Source organism: Agelaius phoeniceus, chromosome 8 (genome assembly GCF_051311805.1).
Source record: "Agelaius phoeniceus isolate bAgePho1 chromosome 8, bAgePho1.hap1, whole genome shotgun sequence".
In the NCBI taxonomy this organism is placed as follows: Eukaryota; Metazoa; Chordata; class Aves; order Passeriformes; family Icteridae; genus Agelaius; species Agelaius phoeniceus.
The window spans coordinates 38,094,242-38,114,096 of record NC_135272.1 but is presented as its reverse complement, the minus strand read 5'-3'; the positions used below and the strand labels follow the sequence as shown (position 1 = coordinate 38,114,096).

At 46.1% G+C, this 19,855-nt stretch overlaps 1 protein-coding gene across 1 annotated transcript in view; it reads left to right on the top strand.

Annotated features, from left to right (window-relative positions):
- The window catches only part of CRYZ (crystallin zeta), a 61,423-nt gene that overhangs the window by 527 nt on the left and 41,041 nt on the right, over positions 1 to 19,855 (top strand). The gene's annotated exons all lie outside the window — the stretch shown is intronic.

Sequence of the window (19,855 nt, the reverse complement as noted above, 5' to 3'; positions counted from 1 at the left end):
TCAGCGGAGGCGGGGCAGGGGACGCGCTGCGGGGGTGCGGTGCTTGGCGGGCTCACCCAGGGCCTCTCCGATGGCTGCGCGGAGTCGCAGGCTGGGTCGGCCGCCCCGGGGCGCGGGAGGTTCGGGGAGTCAGGAGGAAAACGCGCCCAGAGAACAGTCCGTCAGCACATCCAGGTTATTGTTGTGGCCGGAGGGGCTTCGCAAGAGGTGAGCAGTTTTGCCGAGCTAATTGGAGAGAGGCGTTATTTCTGAGATGCGGTCAGAAACGCGATAACGTGTACGGGGCGGACGTGGGAAGTATATGGGCTTGGTTATGCGGGGTACACTTTGGGCCGTCCACTTTTATCACCCATCTCTCCGAAGCTCAGTCTAAACTTCATCGCTTAAATTACACGCCCTCGACATTTTAGTGAATATTTCCTGCATCGTTTTCTGAAGAGATGGAAACGGGCAGACACGCAGGCTCAAGAGAATTCCCGACTCATGTGCACCCTGCTCTCCCACTGCTGTCTCTGTGCACATCGGAAGGATGTGTCCCCTTTTGGGGCGCCGGGTAGGACCCCTCGGCGGGTCGTCGCGGTCTCGGCAGAGACGGGAGGGAAGGGGAACCTGTCGGCGGCGGGCAGGGTGGCCCTGGCCTGATCCTGCTGAGGCTGAGAATGGAGAAGAGCGGGTGACTCCAGCGGGACCCTCCAACAGGGTCTGTATCTCGTTCTGCTTCCCCTCTCTCAAGAGTTATACCAGGATGTTTGTAGGTGGGAGCGCTGACCAGTTGCACATAGGAAAGATTTGACGATATTAAATATTTGACGATACGGTACAGCACGAAGAAAATACTGAACGTGGAGAATTAGGGCTGTTTTAACGAAAGGGTGTTGGCACACGGACTCCTTCATCAGAGATTGCACCGGGCTGCAAGTGCATGCGGCTGGGTGCTTCTCTCTGGAGTCTTCTTCAGCGACACCGGTTCTCCCGTTAAAACAAGTTCTGTAAGAAATTAATACCGCCACTGTGGTCAGCTTACGAAAAACGGGCACCGACACCAAGGCCACGGTAAACCGGGTGTCCACGCCCGGCCGGTCCCGCTGGGCATGGGGCTGTCGGTGCATCCCAGCGCCCGCCCGGCGGGTCCCTCCGCGCTGCCGGCAGGACGGGCGCGTCGCAGGGCTGGGGGGACCGCGGGGACGCACCGTCCCCTCAGCGGAGCGCCACCCCATGTCCCCCCAGCAGCTGCTGGCAGGAGAGCTCGGAGAGGCGGGACGGCTCAGAGAGGGAAGCCCGACACCCTCGGGACAAGGTTCACTTCCCCGGAAGCTCCCCTCTCGTCTCAACCATCTCTTTGCACTACTTGGGTGTTTGTACACCTGCAAGTGTCCAGAGGATTTTCATCTGTAGATCGCCGTGTCTTGGGCTGTGGAGCCTCTGTGAGCTGTGGAAGAAAGAGCCGAGCCAGCGCCCTCAGGCTTGCTCTCTGTGAGTTTGCACCCCCACTGATCCCAGCCAGTGGTAAAAGATGCAGGGTTTGGACTAGCCCTGAATAATTGACTCTGGGCTGATTTAACGGGAAGGAAGCGAACCCAGTCTCTTACCTGTGACTCGTTTTCCAAATCAGTGCAATGCACTTTCCTTGGGTCGGGCTGTCTGTCTCTGGTTTGCGGGGTCTATGATCTTTCAGGGCTGCAGACATGTAGCTTTTGTCCACGACTCTTCTAGTGCAGAGCTCTGTGTTGCTTAGCTGTGAGTGGCAAGACCAGTCAAAGGGAAAAATTCCTATTCCCTAACTGGATTCCTGAGTCTGTGGTTCCCCTACCAAGACCAAGACTTTTATGCAATTTCCAATTTTTCTTTTTAGCATTTTTTTCCCTTCCCTTCAATAGGGAGCTGGGGCGGGGAGGCAGATGGCAAGAAAGGAATCAGCGAGATGCAGCCCTGCATGTTTTTAGACTGCTGGCCCTTGCACTGCGACCAGAAGTGCAGGGAATAATTTCGACATACCAGTGTGGAACGTCTTCATTAATTTCAACTCATGATCTCTGCACTCTGAACATATTATCTGGATGCAAGCCATGCCTGTTCAAATCAAGTGTTGCATCTCTGTGTTCCTGAAATCGCGGTGAACACTTGATGTAGAAGTTGACTTTTCAAGTATCTATGCTAATTGTGTCATGCTGTCACTCAGTTAGGGGAAGTGCTGGGGACAGAGGAAATCAGAGCAGCGATCAGATTATGTAAAAGTGCATTTTGCCCCTAAAGTAATGGAAGGCAAAGGCAAACTCGAAACCATGGTGGGTTGTTTATACATACACAGGCACAACATTGTAAGGATGTCCTGGTTTCGGTGAGCACGGTAACTCCACGCTGGAGGGCCCGAAAGATATCGGGTCTGCCTGCCTTACACCTTTCGCTTCTGTTCATGCGATGAATAATCACTCTCTGGAAGAGACCCGGCCCGTCAGGCTGGATAGCCTGTGAGGGGGAGGCCGGGGCCCGGGGGCCGCAGTAGGCTCGGAAGGTTTTCGGCTGCTTCGGCCGTCGTCCGTACGGACAGGGCACAGCGGGAAGCCCCTCCCTGGACGGCCTTTGGTAAACACCCGAGGGGTGCGGCAGTAGGAGAGCTTCCCTAGGAGTTATCTCTGCCCCCCGCAGGCTGTCCAGCTGCTCTGTCCGGAGCCGCGCCCGGCTGGGGTCAGTGCCACCGACGGCCGTGCGCACCCATCTATCTGCTCGTCCTGCAGCTTGCTCTGCAGGACACCGCGAGGCCCGGGAAAGGGGGGAGGCTGAGCCGGGCCCCGCGCAGGTATCGTGGAAACCCTGTACTCTCCCAGCTGCCCCGCGGAACCCTTTCCCGGTGGGTCCGGGGTCGCGCCCGACGGCGGCGCGGTCAGCGTGTCCAGCTGAGCGCGATCTCCGCGCCTGGGGTCTGCCCGGCACCGTGAGCAGCCCGTGCCGCTACGGACCTGCCGGGCCCCCGTCCCGCACCGCCCGCGCCCCGGGTTCCGTGAAAGCCCAAGCCCTCTCCGGCCCGTGGGCCGCGATCGCTATCGGCTCTGCGGCGGTGGAAGGACAGAGATGACGGGACAAGGACGTGTGAAGAGGGGGCGGCCGAGGCGAGAGTTAGCGGCCGGCAACGGAGAACGGCGGGCGAGCAGCGCCGGGCGGGGTGCGCCGGGTCGGCCCGGGACCCGCCGCGGCTGCGGGAGCGGCTCGATGGACGCCTGGGCTGTGCCGGGCAGAGCGGGCGGGCAGCCGCGGGGCCCGGAGGACGAACCTGGCCGCAGCCTGCTCCTGGCCCCGCTGGCGATTGTCCCCGAGAGGAGGGACTCGAGCCTGCCCGGGATTTGGCAAAGACGAGTGGAAGCCGGGCAGCGCCGGCGGCTGCAGGTCCCCTCGGAGGAGGCTGCCTTGGGCTCCGAGGAACCCTGGTCGGTGCCAGCCCCCGCCGAGGGGGCAGAGGCAGCCACCGCTGTGAAGAGCGACAGCTCCGTTCCCCACAGAACATCAAATGCTTTTCAGAGAAAAAACAGAGTTTCAGGGCAGATTCATCTTTCAAATTCTTCCGCAGCCAATTTGTGACTGTGTGTTTATACAGTGTTAAGTGTCTGTATTAAAGTGAAAATATCTGTTAAAAATCGAGCACATTTGGGACTAGCGAGCTAAGCTGTTTTGTTTAGTAAGTGGGCAAATTGGGAAGGGAGCTAATGAAAGAAAGGTGATTTGTTCATACCAGGTCTGAAAAACACAGAGAGCCTCCAGAAAGGAGATTCTGGTTTGCTGGCCACAGGTTACAATTGACGAAATGTTTGCTTACGTCTACAAGTAAATCCACATTTACAGTTATGTAAACTGGTGTTACAAAGTGCTACTCTAATACTCTGAAATAAAATACATTTATTTGGAAAGTGCAGAGGCTGCAGGTTTTAAGTAGCAAGAAGTGCAGTGTTCTAAGTAGAAATGAGAAATCTTATTATTCTTGGTGCTTATAATTTTTAAACTGGTATGACAGCATTAGCTCTTGACTGACACAGAACTGAGTGGGGAAATTTTAGCTGATGCTAGAGGGATGTTAATCTGGAGGAGAATGAAGAGTCTGAAGAGTGTATGTTTTTGGTCAGACATCTTTTATTGAGTTTAGTGCCTGAAAGCATTCCAGTGCTTTTGGGCAGGTGACAAAATGGGGAAAACATCATGTTAAGTTTGACACAACTACATATGTCAACCCTCTTGGTTTGAGCTGTTTTCTGAGTTTAACTAACTTGTTCACACGGGAAAAGACACTGGTCAGTGTTTAAAATACATCTTTCATCTATGAGAACATGGTGGCTGCAGGAAAAATCATTGTTTTGTGGTACCTTGGTTATAATTATGGAAATCTGGATCCAGCCCTATTCCCGCTGCAGTCAGCAGTGCCCCAACTATCGTGTCTTTGCTTTTGAAGGACATTAAGGATAAGTTTCACTGAGCATATGTAAAAAAAATAAAAAGTGTAACGGAAGAGGCTGATTACTTAAGTAGCATGTTAACAACACAGTCTTATTCACCCCACTGCTCTACACAAAACCACTCATCACAGTTTTGGGGCCCAGGAAATGCTGTGCTCTCATTATGCACTCTAGGTACTCTTTGTACTCCACAACAAAAGTCGACAGAAAATGAGGTTTTTTTACTGGTCGTCTAAGATAAGCTTCTGTTTGTTGCTTAACTTGATATTGCAGAAGGACAAGAGAGCGACAGAAGGAACCAGTAATTTTAAAAGCAACTGTTTGTTTTAATATATACAAGGAACACTTGTTGAGATGAGTCACCTCTGGCTGATTACCTGAAAAAGGGTTTACATACAACAGCGCTTAATTGTTTAATGTTTTGCTGTTCCTTGGTACCAATCCGAATGCTGGTTCTTGAGCAGGAGAAAAATTATTTCATCCACTCTCAGGGAAAGAAAGTTTGAGGGATGAAAGAAAACTTAGAATTCAGGGAAACATTGACTTGCCATCACAGTTATACAGACTATAATTTAGAGTCTACTGCTCTATTATAAATATCCAAACACTTACATCCCCTTCAATCAGCTCCTGGTGGCACTGAGAGGCAGATTTACAAAACAAAGTATGCAATGGGTCCAAGCATTTTGTGTCACTTCCACAAAAGTGAAGCCCTTACATTGCCATGCTCCTGCCCACTGAAAGTCTCCCAGTGTGTGGAGCCCAGTCGGGCTGGAGCCCCGGGTTTTGGCAAGTGGAACACACACACAACTCTGTGAATGCCTGCCAGCTTTGTCACAGCAGCAGCTGTGAGGTCATCAGGGCTGTCTGGTTTTGCTTCCTAGATGGCTGCAAGCAGAGTGGGAGACATGGCCCCTCTCTGCCTTGTTTACTGGTTATATTCTGTAATGTTTTTTGCTATATTTCTACTTTTACTGTGGAAATCTGCACTTTCTGGTGAGACAAAATCATAGAGAGTTCAGAAATGGAAATTACATTTATTCTCTCTTCACTGCAGTTCATACCAGTGTTTTGGGGGATTTTCATACTGATGTTTGATTGTTCCCCACATTCTCATGATGCTGCTTTATGTCTGAATGTTGGTCTAAAATGGGATATGAATGATCCCATAGGAAGTATTTCAGACTGCTAAATCTCTGCAGGGGTACAAGAGGAGAACATATGGATTCTATTCAGTGCTAGAGGCTATGAATGTGCTATTCAGCTATGATACGTGTGACTAGATGATATATACAAGAAGAATGGAGTCCGACCAGACAGCAATTACATCTAAAGACCAAAGAAGGTGTTGGTATAGTAAAGGACTCCTTCCCATATTGAATGAATAGTGAATGTAGGTTAAGATTGTTGATTGGTACAGCAGAGAAATGAAAATGTCAAATGTGCAGTGCCCATCTAATCACAAATACATCTACTGGAGCAGACAGAGGCACTAGTTAGGACTCATCCCTGCAGTAAGAAGGTAATTGGTGTGGTCTATGATGACACTTCTTGAGGGACACAGTTCACTGATATGCTTGCCAAACTGGCAGGTGAGGTACCTTCCTCATTGCCTGATGCCCTGGGAATAGCTAAGAGCTCTCTCTGCCATGTTTATTTTATGCTGTTTTTTGCCAAGTGGAGAATTTGTGGTTAGCGTTGGTTGTATCTTTGGTGCATTCCAAGGGAACAACGCTTTCTCTCTGGTGCTCAGGCTGCCTGAAAATCAACAGCTATGTTGATTCCCTTTCTTGACCTTCTCATCTGTGCTGCACACAGTTGCAAGCTTTGGCTCTCAACAGGCTTTAGGAGCAGCCCAATAGTGCAGGGTCACATTTGCCATCTTCAGGAGAGAGGTTTGTCCACCCATGCAGGGGAGAAGTCTGGGCACCACTTGGAGAATAATGAGATGAGACAGGGGACCCACAAACTGCATCAAGGTGGTGGGAGAGCAGCTGGACCATCCAACAAATAATCTGCTTCATGTTATATTTCTTTTCTGATTTGTGCTGGGGTAACCAACTTCCGTGCCAGGACTTACCCCATGGGTGTCAATGGGCATTGGTGGGACACATGTACATCTGTGGGCAGATAGTTAGTGTCTCTGTGTGTGCACAGGTGGGCTAATTTAGAACACCCAAAACAGCCCAATCACTCTTGGACCTCTACTAGTCACATGCACATGATATGGTATGTGGGATGGGAAGAAATGTGAGGCTCTGTTCTCTGGTGCAGTCACATTGCCAGCAGCTGAGGTGTCCCCACTGCCCTGGGGACGTGCACAGCTTTCGCGTGTTTCTGCTGGTGCTGCATCCCTGTGGCACGGCCTGGGCCAGTGCAGCCAGCAGCCCTTGCTCAGGCAGTGCTGGCACCATGCCCCAGCCCCGCTGCACAGCCTCTACCTGCTCCAGTGCTCACATCTGTCTGTGCCTGCTGTCAGCTGAGGGAGGGCTTTGACCCTCACATGGGGTCTGGGGGCCACGTGTCCGAGCTTTACCTGGGCGTGTGCAATGCCTTAGCTAGAGACATAAGTCTGGGTTCTATCTGTGTGCTTAAAAAAGAACAAAGCAGGCTGCCTGGGGGTGAGGTGCATGCAGAAATGTCAGTACACAACATGAAGGAGATATCAGTGCAAGTCTACAAACCATTCCTCTCTTTATTTTAGCAGGTGTCAGACCTTCCTCATCCTCAGGCGAATGTCTGTCTGTATATTATACACTGTAGTTAAAGCTTTCTTGCTCTAATTATTCCAAGTAGTAGATTCTGTGTAATCATCTTTGCACAGTCCTGAAATTGTTGACAACTTTTAGCCAGAAATACTAAGAAGCAGTGGAAGTATTTATCTTGGAGTCAGTGGGCACTGTGCACTTTACACACTTCTCAGTTCATAACAAATGAAAAGCTTTGTTTCGGTTTGGCTTTATCTAGATGTGGCAATTTCTGATTAGGATTTAAAGAGAAGACTTAAAATTACTTAATTGTGTTTTGTGTACCTCTTATTTAACACTGCAAGCAAAATAAATCAGAATGGGATTAATTCATTTTAATTTGTTGTTGTTACTAATTATATAATTAAGACCTCAAATACAGAAACAGTTTTATTTAAGTAGAAAAAGCCTCCATGTTTTAAAATAGGTTTGTAAGAGAAATAGAATTTATTTTCAGGGTCAATTTTAATAAATCATATTAGGTATATTTCTGGGTCCTCCTTTCTCTGAAGTTCATATCACTAAAGAGTTCTGCTTGGTGTAGTTGAAGCATTCCTTCATTCTAGCTCTGCTGTCTTTCAGGGTTTGTAGAAACTCTGGTTTTACAGTAAGAGAAAATTAAGAACCAAGTATGTTTTCACCAGTTTCATTTGGCAAATGAACTTTTACTCACTCCATGTAAACACCAGTTGCATTTTGATACCAAGAGTAGTTAAGGTAGGACAGCCTGCTCTCCAAGTGCGTCTTTGTGGTTTCAATGGCCACTACATCTCTCATTTTCTCATGGGATGAGGCAAAATATTCCTCCTGCCTTACTTTCAGAGAACAGTTAAACACCTTCTCCAACAAAAGTTCATAATTTTGAAGCTCCCACAAAATGCATTCTTCAGGGTTTGTGTCAGTCTTTAGCCAGGTGCATCTCATGGTGTGCCAGGAAGCTCCTTCCAGCTTGGTCCAGCAGAGAGAACAGCTCTCACCTCCTTCAGGGTCACCTGAATGACTGTCCTTCTATGCTGAGTGCCCATGGGTCACACTGGTGCAGGATTTGTCTATTTACTACCCTCTTTCTCTCATTTTAAGTGTGAGGTAATATCTGGGCAAAAGCACAAACTCATGGATCTGATGCAAATGGCTTTAAAGTCCATTGTCAGGAATGAAGAAGGAAACAGAATTAGACCAGCTTAGTGCATAGAAGTGATGATTCAAATATATTCTGCACTACATATGTATGCCTCCTTCCATTTAAGTTCCCAAATAAACCCAATTATTTTAGGAAAGCATTGGAAGAATCATGGATGCAGTTAGGGGTGTAATATCTTCCTCTGCAAATGGGATACTGGAGGAAGCTTAATGTTCTGCAAAAGTGACATATTGTTTCCCTAAATTGTTTCACTTGTGGCAAGCTGACTTTTAAAGTACTTGTCCATCAGAAACTTTCTGACTGGTGCTAATGAAAGTCACAATTGTTTTGTTGTGTTGAGATGAAGCTGAAGCTCTCTAACCAGTTAACTGAATTTTGCCTGTGTCAAGTCCCACGTTTCTCAAGAGGTGTGGAAACCAGCTGTGTTGTGGAGGAAGGAGTGCGATGGCTGTGCCGATGCAGGAGAGGATTGTGAGCAGGACACTGTCCCCAGGCCTCGCTGCCTCAGCAGATGGCCAGGTCAGAGCTGCATGCCAGCTGGGCTGTGCCTGCGCTGCCACAGCAGAGACGCACACGGAACAAATTTTATCAGATATTTTCAAGGTAATTGCTTCTGGAGGGATTATCAGATTAAGTGCCAGTCATCCTAGCTTTAGCTAATTTCATCTGTTACACTGTCAAAATATTTTCCTACAAAAGATCAGGGATCAGGCTGCCTTGCTTTTGAAATCAAGGGCATTTTCTGTTGACCTGAGTAGATAAGTTGTCCCACTGTGCTTCTCAGAAGAGGAGGAAATTCACATTTTCTCAAATCTGTTGCCAATGTGCAGGTCAACACTTCAGAGTCAGAGACCAGGTGTGGGCCAAAGTGTAGAACACCCAGCGTGTGCACTCTGTTGGGGTCAAAAGAGCAGGGTGGTTGTAGGGCTGGCAGGGCTGCCCGTACGAGGGGTGGCCCGCGGGCACTGGCTGCTCACCCCATGGACAGCCCTGTGTTGTGGTGCCCCCTCCTGCCTGTGCCACAGGGGCCTCACTCCAGACCTGAGGAAGCACAGAGGAGGGGAGAGCCAGGTGCTAAATCCTGTGTGTACCTCAGGTGCCTTGCAGAGATAACAGTGCTTGTTTTGGGCAGATGACATTGCCCTTCAGCAACTCAAGGCATTATCAGTCTTGATTCAAAGCCCTAACAGCCTCTGGAACAAGCACTTACAGCAATATAGTGTCTTACTTATTTGCTTGCTTGATATAAGAGTGCAAATGAATGACAGTTGCTCAATTGCCTCTAAATTACTGGCTCTTGAGCACCAATCTACCATCTCCCTTTGGTATTTTTGTTTTCCCTTGGGGGGCTGCATTTTGGAAGGAAGGATGAGTTTTGACTTTGAAGTGAAAACTTGGACTTTAAGGCTGACATACCCCAAAGAAGGGTGTTTGAAATCCCTGAGAGCTTTCCAACCATATGCCAAAAGAGATGTTCTCCCACTCAGACAAACCCAGCCTACAGTCCTTCTTCCTGCAGAAAGAGCCCCTCACAGTGCTCCCCTCAGGCTTTAATGAGTTTAGTCTGCAGGATTTCCTCTTCCAGTGACATTATCAGGAGAAATTACCCTATACCACTACCTGTGGCCAATGAAGGCTGACAGGCCTCTCCCAGACTGTGTCTGATGCCCCCAGGACAGGAAAGTATTGTCTGGACTTAATCCTTTGAGGCTGCTCTCACCTCTACCTTCCAGCTTTCTGCAGTGGCAGTGCTGGGTTCCCTGGCCTGTGTTCCTGGGGACCATGGGTGCTGCCATTGCTTTTACACTTGGGTGCAATGGGTGCCTATGGGGGGCCTTCTCCATGGAAGCCCAGGGGAGAGGCTGCAGGGAATTTTTGTTGTCGTGTGACATCCAGGTACACAGGGTTATAGCCAAATATTCCTTTTTTATTGGGATTTTTCCTTCCCCTCTGATGTTACCTTGCAACATTCATTGCATGGATATATCATCCATTGTGACAATCTGGGAAGGGTGCACCTCAGGAATGTTCAGGACTCTGATGGCTTCACTTTACATCTTTTGGCTATGTCCACAGCCAGATGCTGTCCAGCCTTTGTTATGTGACTCAGAACACTGTTGGTTTACATCCACTGTATCATTCTATATTGACTACAAAATTACTACTCACAGAAATTCAGGCCTCTCTGTATATATTACTAGAGTAAGCAATGATCCTCTCTACACAACCTGCAAGGGTACTGTGAGTGCCAAACCCTTGATTAAAACACCTACCTAGCAAAGACAGGGAAACATTTTTGCAAGGTGGTTTTCCTCAGTTCTTGTCTGATAATTTTGGGTAACAAAAGGTGATGTCCTGAGGTGTCAACCTGGGAAGGATGAAACAAGGCTCAGGAAAGCATTCACATTCTGTGCCTTGTGGCTTCAATGCTGGGTTCACAAGACTGCAGGGAGGATTCCTGGGAAAAAGGCAGTGTTGGCCTGCTTGGAGGGCACCCTGGGGAAACATCCTTTTTCCCAGTCCTAACTTCAGCCCACTTTGGGGGCTGACCTCTGAGGGGATACAGTCTGCAGGGAAGGATTTGTCATGGGAATTAGCAGCAGGAATTCTGTCTAGTGTCACTTTCCTCTCTGTCCCAAGAGCTGGATTGCTGGGGAGCTCCCTGTGCCCATGTCAGCTCAGTGCTGAGCCGCTCTTCAGGGAGGTAACCTGGCGCAGAGCTGCAACTTGGACATGGAGGATGGAAGGGGGATTAGTGCTTCTTGAGGATCATTTTGGTTTGTGACTGCCTTCTTGCTTGAGGAACAGAGGGTCTTTCCTGCTCCTGTGAGGCAGCAAGTGTTAAACCCTGCCTGGGGCCCTGCTAAGGATTTGCATTTCTATCTCTGCTTCTGATTCTTCAGCTTTTCAGGGGCTTTATTAGCCCAACCACTGGCTTCACTGATTGGAGAATTAATCTGTTTTTTTGTTAATGGCAGGCCTTCATGTAAAAGGCTTGAACTTGGCTTCTCAGTCAGTTTGGTAATTTTTATTGGGCCTCAAAAGTATTCCATGGCTAGAAGACATGCTCTGTGTAAAACTCACAGCTTCATCTGGTAGTGATTTGTCATTTACCAGGCTTTGGGCTTGCTGCCAGCTCAGCTGTTGCCAAACAAAATGAAAACAAGGGAATAAAATGATTATCAGAAAAGGGCTTAGAAATGTTGCAAATGAAAACTAAGAATAGCTTAAAACTGAGATAAGGATATATATAATCAATCACAAAAATCATGGGGACAGGCAACAAAGGAGTTCAGGTTTCCCCTAGACTAAAGTCCTCTTCACACTGAAAACATTCCAGTATTGTCCCTCAATATATGGGATTTAGTGGACCACTAAGAGAAAATTTCCTGTGAGCCTGGAAAAATGGACTTGTCTCTGTTTTGTGTCCTTTGCTTACAGGACAGGTGGAAGTCCATTTTCAAATGGACTGCCTAAATCCATAGAAACTTGGAAAAAATTTCAGTTTATGAAATTTTTGGGTTGAAGGACAGAGCACAACAGGTGAAAAGTTTTGTGTAACATACATCAACTTCAAATGATCATATTTAATTTGTATAAGGCTTTGTTGTTCCTTTATCTTACCACTACTGGGTTTTTGTTTAATATGCACATTTAGGCAGAAGTTGTAACTAGATGTTACAAATTAGAGGTCAAAAGATAATGCTCATTCAACAAATAATTTATTCAAAAAAACAGGCACTAATAGGACTTGTAAATTGTTTAGGATACAGTTCCATGGCTCTGGCAGCAGACAGCGGTGAAGGGAATTCTCCACAACTTTTAATTGCTAATTTAATAATTTTTCTTCTCAGCTGTGTAAGGTAAGTCAGTAAAATTTAATGGAGGCAGAAACAGAGGTGTAGGGAAATTAATGACTTGCCTGGGGTCCTAGAGGATTGGGGTCTAGCATGGTGCCACCCCAGTGCACGTGGCGCACACGAGTGGTGTGGTGTGAGCCTGCTCTCGTTAGCTGGCCACCATCATGCAGAATTCTGCCTAGGCAAGGAAGAGGTGGCCCTGTGTGGAAGAGGTTGTGCCAAACACGGGCCAGAAGGGTGGATGGACAACCAGGGAGACAGCCTCATCTGGGCTGGGTTTGGGGACAAACACGCTGGGCCAGAAGCAGCTCCTGTTTATTTGCCCTGGCAAGGCATTCACAGTTGAGTGATGAAGTCAGAACTCGGCAAGAGCCATAGCTCTGCAAGCCTGCTGCAAGATACCTGACATGCAGGTATTGGCTTCTTAAAGGTTTTTTACCTTTTGGGAGAAAGCAGCTGAACAAAGAAACAGCTGTTCTTGTAACTTACACTTGTCTAGGCTCCAACCCTAGTTTTCTCCCAGTTTTCTCAGTCCAGGTATTCTATACACTAAAAAACTGCAAGGACTAAATTTTCTCCACTTTATCCACTGCCCTTGTCATGGTTATCCTTCCCACAATTAGTGCTACTGCTTTCATCCCTTACTCTCCTTTCCAAAGCCAGTCTTCCTCTTCCTGCCTTAAATTTTTCTTCTGCTTTGAGATGCATATTGCCTGAGCTACTTTTCTCCTGCTGTGCTAAATTGGCCCTTGAGGAAGGCAAAGCCTTCCATCATCACATATCATTGCTGATTTTCCCTTACAGAGAGGAATGACTGCTGTCGAGGGTGTCCTGGCCTTGATGATAGGTGGCTTGATGTCTGTTATGGTTGTAGTCTTCAAATACATGAGCAGCAAAAATTTCCTTCTCTTATGGCCTTTTTATTCTTTCTTGAATGTGCACTGAGAATAAGGAACTTAAAATGAGCTGGCAGTGGCTGAATAGCAGCACAGTGGAATACATTGCTGTCTGGTTCAGAGGAGGCAGAATGCTGCTGCCCTTGGTATGAGATGCACTCCTACCTCCCGTGTGCCCCCACCCAGGGCCTCCACTGATGTTCAGGACTTGCATGATTTTAATGGTGGTGAAAAAATGAATGTCTATGTCCTTGATATATTTAAGGAAGCTATTAAATAGTGAGCTGAATGGAAAACTAAGATCAAAGAAATGCTGTTTTATTTCAACCTTTAAGATTGATTACCTTGGTAGTGCTGTAAGCTGTGCTATATACAAACCTAACTTCAGAAGTGTTAATGTGAACTGATACCTGTAGAGACAACACACTCAAACAAGTGTTTGTTTATTGTGCCTGAACCGTTGCTTAGTGAAAGACAGAATCCATTTAGACAAGAAGATGGGTAAAGGAAGACAGCTGAGATGCTAAATAGACATAGGAAGGCAATGATAATTTAGAAATTGTTTTATATTATGTATCTGTAGAACAGTGACATATGTACATTTTGATACTTGGGAAATGTCAATTTCTTTTCCATGCTGTGTTCTAATAAAAGCATGGATCTAGTTTTCCTAACCACGAACATACAGATGGTGACCACACAGAAAACTTGTCTTATCCTGTTATCCTATTTCCAATTATTTGGGGTCATTTGAATTAAGCGAAGTAAATGTGATAGACTTATGGCAACTGTTTGAGCTATTTGGAAGATAGGTTGATTCTGAATTCTGAGAAGATTTTTGGTATGTCTTGATGCATTGTTTGAGGGTGTGTAAGAAGTAAAAAGGTGACATGGCCCATCCTGGTTTGTTCTACACTGAGGTCCAGCATGATTGCTGTGGTTTGATCTTGGCAGCAGCCAAGCCCCCACAGCCACTTGCGGAGAGGCTGAGGTGTCCTCAGTGTGCCCCACTGTGGGTTCCCTCCCACAGGGGCTGGCTGGTCAGCAGCTTATGCTGGTTGTTTAGGAGTATGTGTGTTTGGTTTATTGCTGACATTTGGTGTAACTGTGGGTCACAGAGGTTCACAGAGATGCTTTGTTGGAGAGATTGAGCAGTGCAGGTAAATAATGTGGTGGCTGCTGCCACCTTTGGAGACATTCAAACCTGATCTGCTTTCAAAGTGTCCCTGCATTGAGTACAGGTCCCAAGATCATCTTCTAAGGCTCCTTCTAATCAAAATTATCTAATGACTTTGTGATATGAGGAATTTACAAAAAAAATCTGACTTACTCGTTTATCATGTCTAGGTGTTTCTTCAGCATATCCTTGTTTCCTACTGCACTTCTCTGAGAATACCCCATTGATTAACTCTTTGGACATATTTTTGATCATTTAATTACCTGTTCATTTCTTATTCATGCTTTCCCCAGAGAAAGTCTAAATCCAGGCTAGGTGGCTGGCTATGAGTTACACACCCAATCTGAAAATGGATATTCATTCATTTTCTTAATTCGAACCATGAGATTTATCTAATACTTTTGTACTCTCAAAACAAATGACAACGAGTGTCTTTACAGTCTCTCTGGGCAGCCTACCCAAATGCCAAATATTCAACAAACTTTGTCCCCTAAGATGACTTCCAACTTTACCTCAGATGTGCTGGCCTCATTAAAACTGGGTTTGTGAGGCCCCAGGAGGTTTTGGAGGGCCTGGTGTGTCCAGCTGGCCATGTTCACTGCCAGCAGCTCCTGGTGACCTGAGCTCTGCACCACAGAGCAGAGGATGAGGGCTCTGGCACAGCCCTGGCAGGGCTGAGTGGCTGCAGGTGTCTCCACTTTGGGGGTGTTTCTGGACAGACCTCCATGCCAACCTCCCTCATGGGCTGGTTTCTCCTCTGCTGCCAGCCAGCAGAATTGCCCAGTTCAACTGTCTTGGACATGTTTAGGACACTGGAGGTTTAAAACCTCAGATTCCTAAGTTTTACTTGAAAGCTTGACAATCAGAGGGAAGCTGATGGAGACTGCAGCTGAAGATATGATCCAGCTGGTTTTGTAGTGTAGTGAGCTGGAGATGAAGCAGCACATGGAGCGTCTGTGGGTATATAGGATATAGGTGATCTCTTTATGGATAAAACCAGTTGTAAATTAAAACTGATTAGAAAAAAATAGAGATTAGAAAAAACAGAGCGCCACAAAACGAGTCTGATGACAGGATCAGCTTCTATTAAGCTATCTGCAGTTTAGAGTTCACCAAATTAAGATGCAAAAAGCAATCTTGATTTAAAACAAACAAATAAATCTCCATTTTTTTCTGGTTTTCCCATGCTGTTATTCCTACTGTGTAATCTGAGCATAAAGGAAAGACCGCTGCTGAACTTTTTGAAGCCTTCATTTAGCATCTGTATGAAGAACATTAAAAGAAATAATACAAACAAGTCGAATTATACAAGTTGGTATATAAGGAGTCTTAGAAGATTGTATCACAGATAAGGAAAATGCCTAGAATTTTCTTTTTTGTGTGTGTAATGCCTTTGCAACCTACTCACAACATTGTTCCCTGCATGAGGGCCCCCTAATTATTTCATCATGCAGCAGGAAATTCTGGAAGGTTATATATAAACAGCCTGAGGCAGAGACCTCTTCATCAGATAGAGCGTGACATCTGACATCTGTGCAGCCTGCTGCTCGCATGACACAATCATCCGGGCAGCCGAGGGCTGGGGAACGCAGTTGCAGTTGGGAGCACGGGGCTAACGAGGTGGCAAAGGGCTCCTCTAATCCAAAGCTAAAACTTCATCCCTTCCCTGTCTGGTAGCCACGTCCCACCTCTCTGCAGGATAGCAGCTGGAGCAAGGCTGGATTCCCGGTCCTGCTGTCCCCAGAGCATGGGCTGGCGCAGCTGCCCCTGTCCCGTGTGGTCCTGGCAGGAGCTGTGACCTGCGGTAGCAGGGCCACCAACAGGCCGTAGGTCCCAGCTTCAGCTCAGAGCACCTCCTGACATGGGTGGCATTCTCAGAGCTCCTCCTGGCACCCGTACACCCTGCAGAAAGGCACCAGCTCCCCATGCTGCCTGTGGGAGCCTGAGATGCCGCAGTGAGGAGTGGCTGCAGGTTGGAGATGGCCAAACCCCAAGTGATGATGATGGATTAGGGCTTTGTGTCAGACATGATGTGTGACTGCCTTATTTTTTCTCTTTGCACTTATTTTTATGGTTCCCGACAAAAAGGCAGATTATTTTCCCCTGAACGGATAAGTGGTGTTTCTACTTGGTCAGTAGTGTTTCCTTGCTACAGAAAATGGCTTCTCAGGGAAGTTGTTGGAAGTAGCAGGCTACGAGGAGTTTGAAAGCAGGTGCCAGCAGCCCCCGCTTCTGCCCTCCAGCATTTCCAGCCTGAAGTTCCACGCACTCCCACACTCCCTTCCTGCGATGGATTACCCAGGCCATGCTGTGTGTCCAGAACAGCTCTGCTTACTCTGACACTTGGTGAGCTTGTCTCTGTCTTGCATGAAAGAAACAGACTGCCTGAAAAGCAAGGGGAAATTCTCTGAAGGAGTGTTTTAGGGAAGCAGCAGCTCCTTGTTGTGACATGCATTTTTCCCTCTAGTGTATATTTTCACTGTCTTCAAATATACAACTCTGTTTCATTAATAATGTTGTTGTTTCGACTACTGCTTTCTGCTCTCACGTGTCATGGATGCTTTGAATTAAACAAGGAAGTTTTTTCATGCATTTTTTGACTTTGGCTTTAACTTTAAGCCCAGTCCCAGAAAAACCTGTGTTCGCCAGTTTTCTGAACTCTGTCCAAATATGTTTACACTGGAAAATATTCTTTCCATTGCTACATCTAAGGACACGATAAATTCCACAAGTTTTAGGAAACTGAGGATAGTAACAGTATTTGGAGGCTTTTGATCTTCATTCCAGACTATTGAGGCTTGAACTCTGCTGAATCTCCCACCACAACATCTTCTTCAAACGTTTCATTATCAGTCCTTTGTCAAATTTCAGTAAATCAGTAAATCAGTAAAGATTTCCTGAAAAGACAAGTTTTTATTTCCCTCTTTCGTAAGTAACTGAATTAGGTTGAGTTTGCTTGCTGAAATCAGCTCTTTTTAAATCAAAATGTTTCACAGACTGGAATTGTTTCCTATTTTCTTTTGATGTAGTCTTTACATTAGTTACATTTGTAATCAGATAATTCCTTATTAACCTTTTTTTCTAATCTACCATTCTTTTATTGCATCCTCATAAACATCAGTATGCACCCATTCACTTTAAATTTGAAGACCAACATGCAACATTTTTTTTTTGTTAGTATAAGTTTAAAATTTAGGGGTCTGTCTCCAAGCTCCATCTGCATTTTTAAGACTCTCAGATGATCCTGACTTTGTGTACTTGTGCTTATTCCTGACTTGGGTGGTACTTCTTATCATCCCTTTGTTTCAGGGTGGATAAAATGAAATGTCTATCCTTCAGGGTAAACTTAAGACTTTTAGTATTTCTGACAAATGTAAGTAGAGTTTAAAACTGTGCTTGTCCTTATAGGGGATTTGAATTTCCCAGATGTTTAGCCTGATTTGTTAAAAAACAGAGCTGCAATCTGGGTCCATTTTTTCCAGTCTAACTTTGCAGAGAGAACATTTTCCATTTCCTGTGTGGGTGAAATTCAGGAGATGGCCAATGCTAAAAACATATTTTATTTGCCTGCTGTTCTACCAGGTGCCTTTTGAAAAACATGCATTTGGTCATACATTTGTACCTGCTTGATACCTGAGACACTTTCCCACAAAATGGAACAGGCTTTTGGGGATCTTGGGGAAGAATCGGGGCTCTGGCTATAGCTAAGCAAAACCATGCAACTCCAGGTAAGGGAAATGCAGACCCAGGCTAGATGTGAACGCAGCAGACTTTTTTCCAGGAAGAGGGTGGGGCTGTTGCTGATGTATGGTGTCACCCTTTCTGATTCCTGTCTGGAAAGGCTCTTTGGAAATGTTACCAAGATGCATACTTGGTAACACTGAGCTCCTTGAATCCAGTAAATCTCGGCCCAATTACTGCTGGAGTTCATAGCACACTGCAGGGATTCCAGGGCTGGCAGTTTGGCCACGTGTTTTATACATGGGTATATTTTAGGACATGCTCTACTCTGAGGTTCTGCCTACTCTAGGTTCAGAGGACTTTTCTTCTCCACAAGGCAGCATGAAATTTTAATTAAATTTTACTAGTTCTTTAAAGTATAGAGGCAATTAGCTGTGTCTGAGGCCAAATTCTGAATAAACTGTCCTGGGTTTCTGGGAAAAAAAAAGGTATTCCCCTCTGATATTTGGCTAGCAGGTCTTGCTAATATCACAGTCAGCAGCTGAGTGATCTTTTCTAAAACAGAACCTTCTGTGTAGTTTTTCATCTACTTTTACATCCCTTGATCAGCTTGGTATCTGAAATCTGCTGTGTAAGTCTCTTGTACCAATGTCCAGCAAATGTCAGTATGTCAGGCTCAGGTGGCTTGGTCTCCTTGACTCTCTCTTAGTAGCATGTGATTCTGTTTGTGAAAAAAGAGAGAAACAGATAGCTTAAAAGAAGCCTTGATTGATGTAGCTTGCATAGATGGTATGTTTTTGGGCAAGCATACGATGGAGTAAAAGGATGATTATTTATCACTCTTTCTCTGGTCTCTAGGAACCTCTGAAATCCAGCAATCTGTGAAATCTATGACACCCAGTGTCAAAACAGTAGAGTGGGTGGAAGTGAAATTTGGTGTCATGGCATCTGGGCAGTCCTGGTGAAGATTTCACCCTGGGCTTGATGCTGCTAACCTGTGCCTTTTAAGATCCTTCACTAATAAATGTTAAAATTTAATCACTAGTAATTATGTCATCAGCTCCATCTATTGGAAATAGCTGAGACTTAAGATACTGAAGATTTTTAAGTAATTTTGACCTTCTGCACCAGAAAGTATGTGCAGTAAATACCTCTGGTTGTCTTAAAGATCTTCATGTTCTCTTAATATTTCTTCTTCATCTCTGCAACAAATTCCTATAGTTACTTCAACAGAGGAATGAGAATTCTCTGCTCTTTAATAGACATTACAAAGATATTACATGAAAGAGAATGGTAGAGGAAGAGACTGTATTTCTGTTTAAGAGGTCTAAAGATACGTAAGTTGGAAGTAAATCCTAAAATAAAAGACTTTGATATGGATGGAAATTTCATGAATGAATTTCTTTTCCTTTTTCCCTCTGCTTAATGAAGAACACAAGTAAAATTGCAGATTCAACCACTTGAGTACTGAGGCAGGCAGGGGGTTGATTAGAGTTCTCTAATTATAACTAATGACAGAAATAACATGGGCTCCTGTTTTGCCTGGATGGCATAGGAATTGAGCAGCTCATACAAATACAGCATGGCTCCCCTTATTTTCTTTATGGCAGATGGTAGAAAACTGATGCAGTAAACCAAACTGCTGTTTGAGGTTGTGAAGAACAGGACCCTCAGTCTGCTCCCAGCTCTGTTCACCAGGTTCCTGGTGAAGGCGGAATGGCACTGACGGGAAAGGAGCGGCAGGCACTGGGGATCACAGCGGTTCTGCTGTACCTGCTCTCTTTTGGGCTGAGACTGGCATCTTGCTTAGGGCTCCAGTTACTCTGACTTGGGTGCTGTGCTTCTTCCATATGTTGTACTGCTACCAGTGAAATTCCTCTGGCTGGATTGGGAATGGCGTTGCTCTGGTGCTAC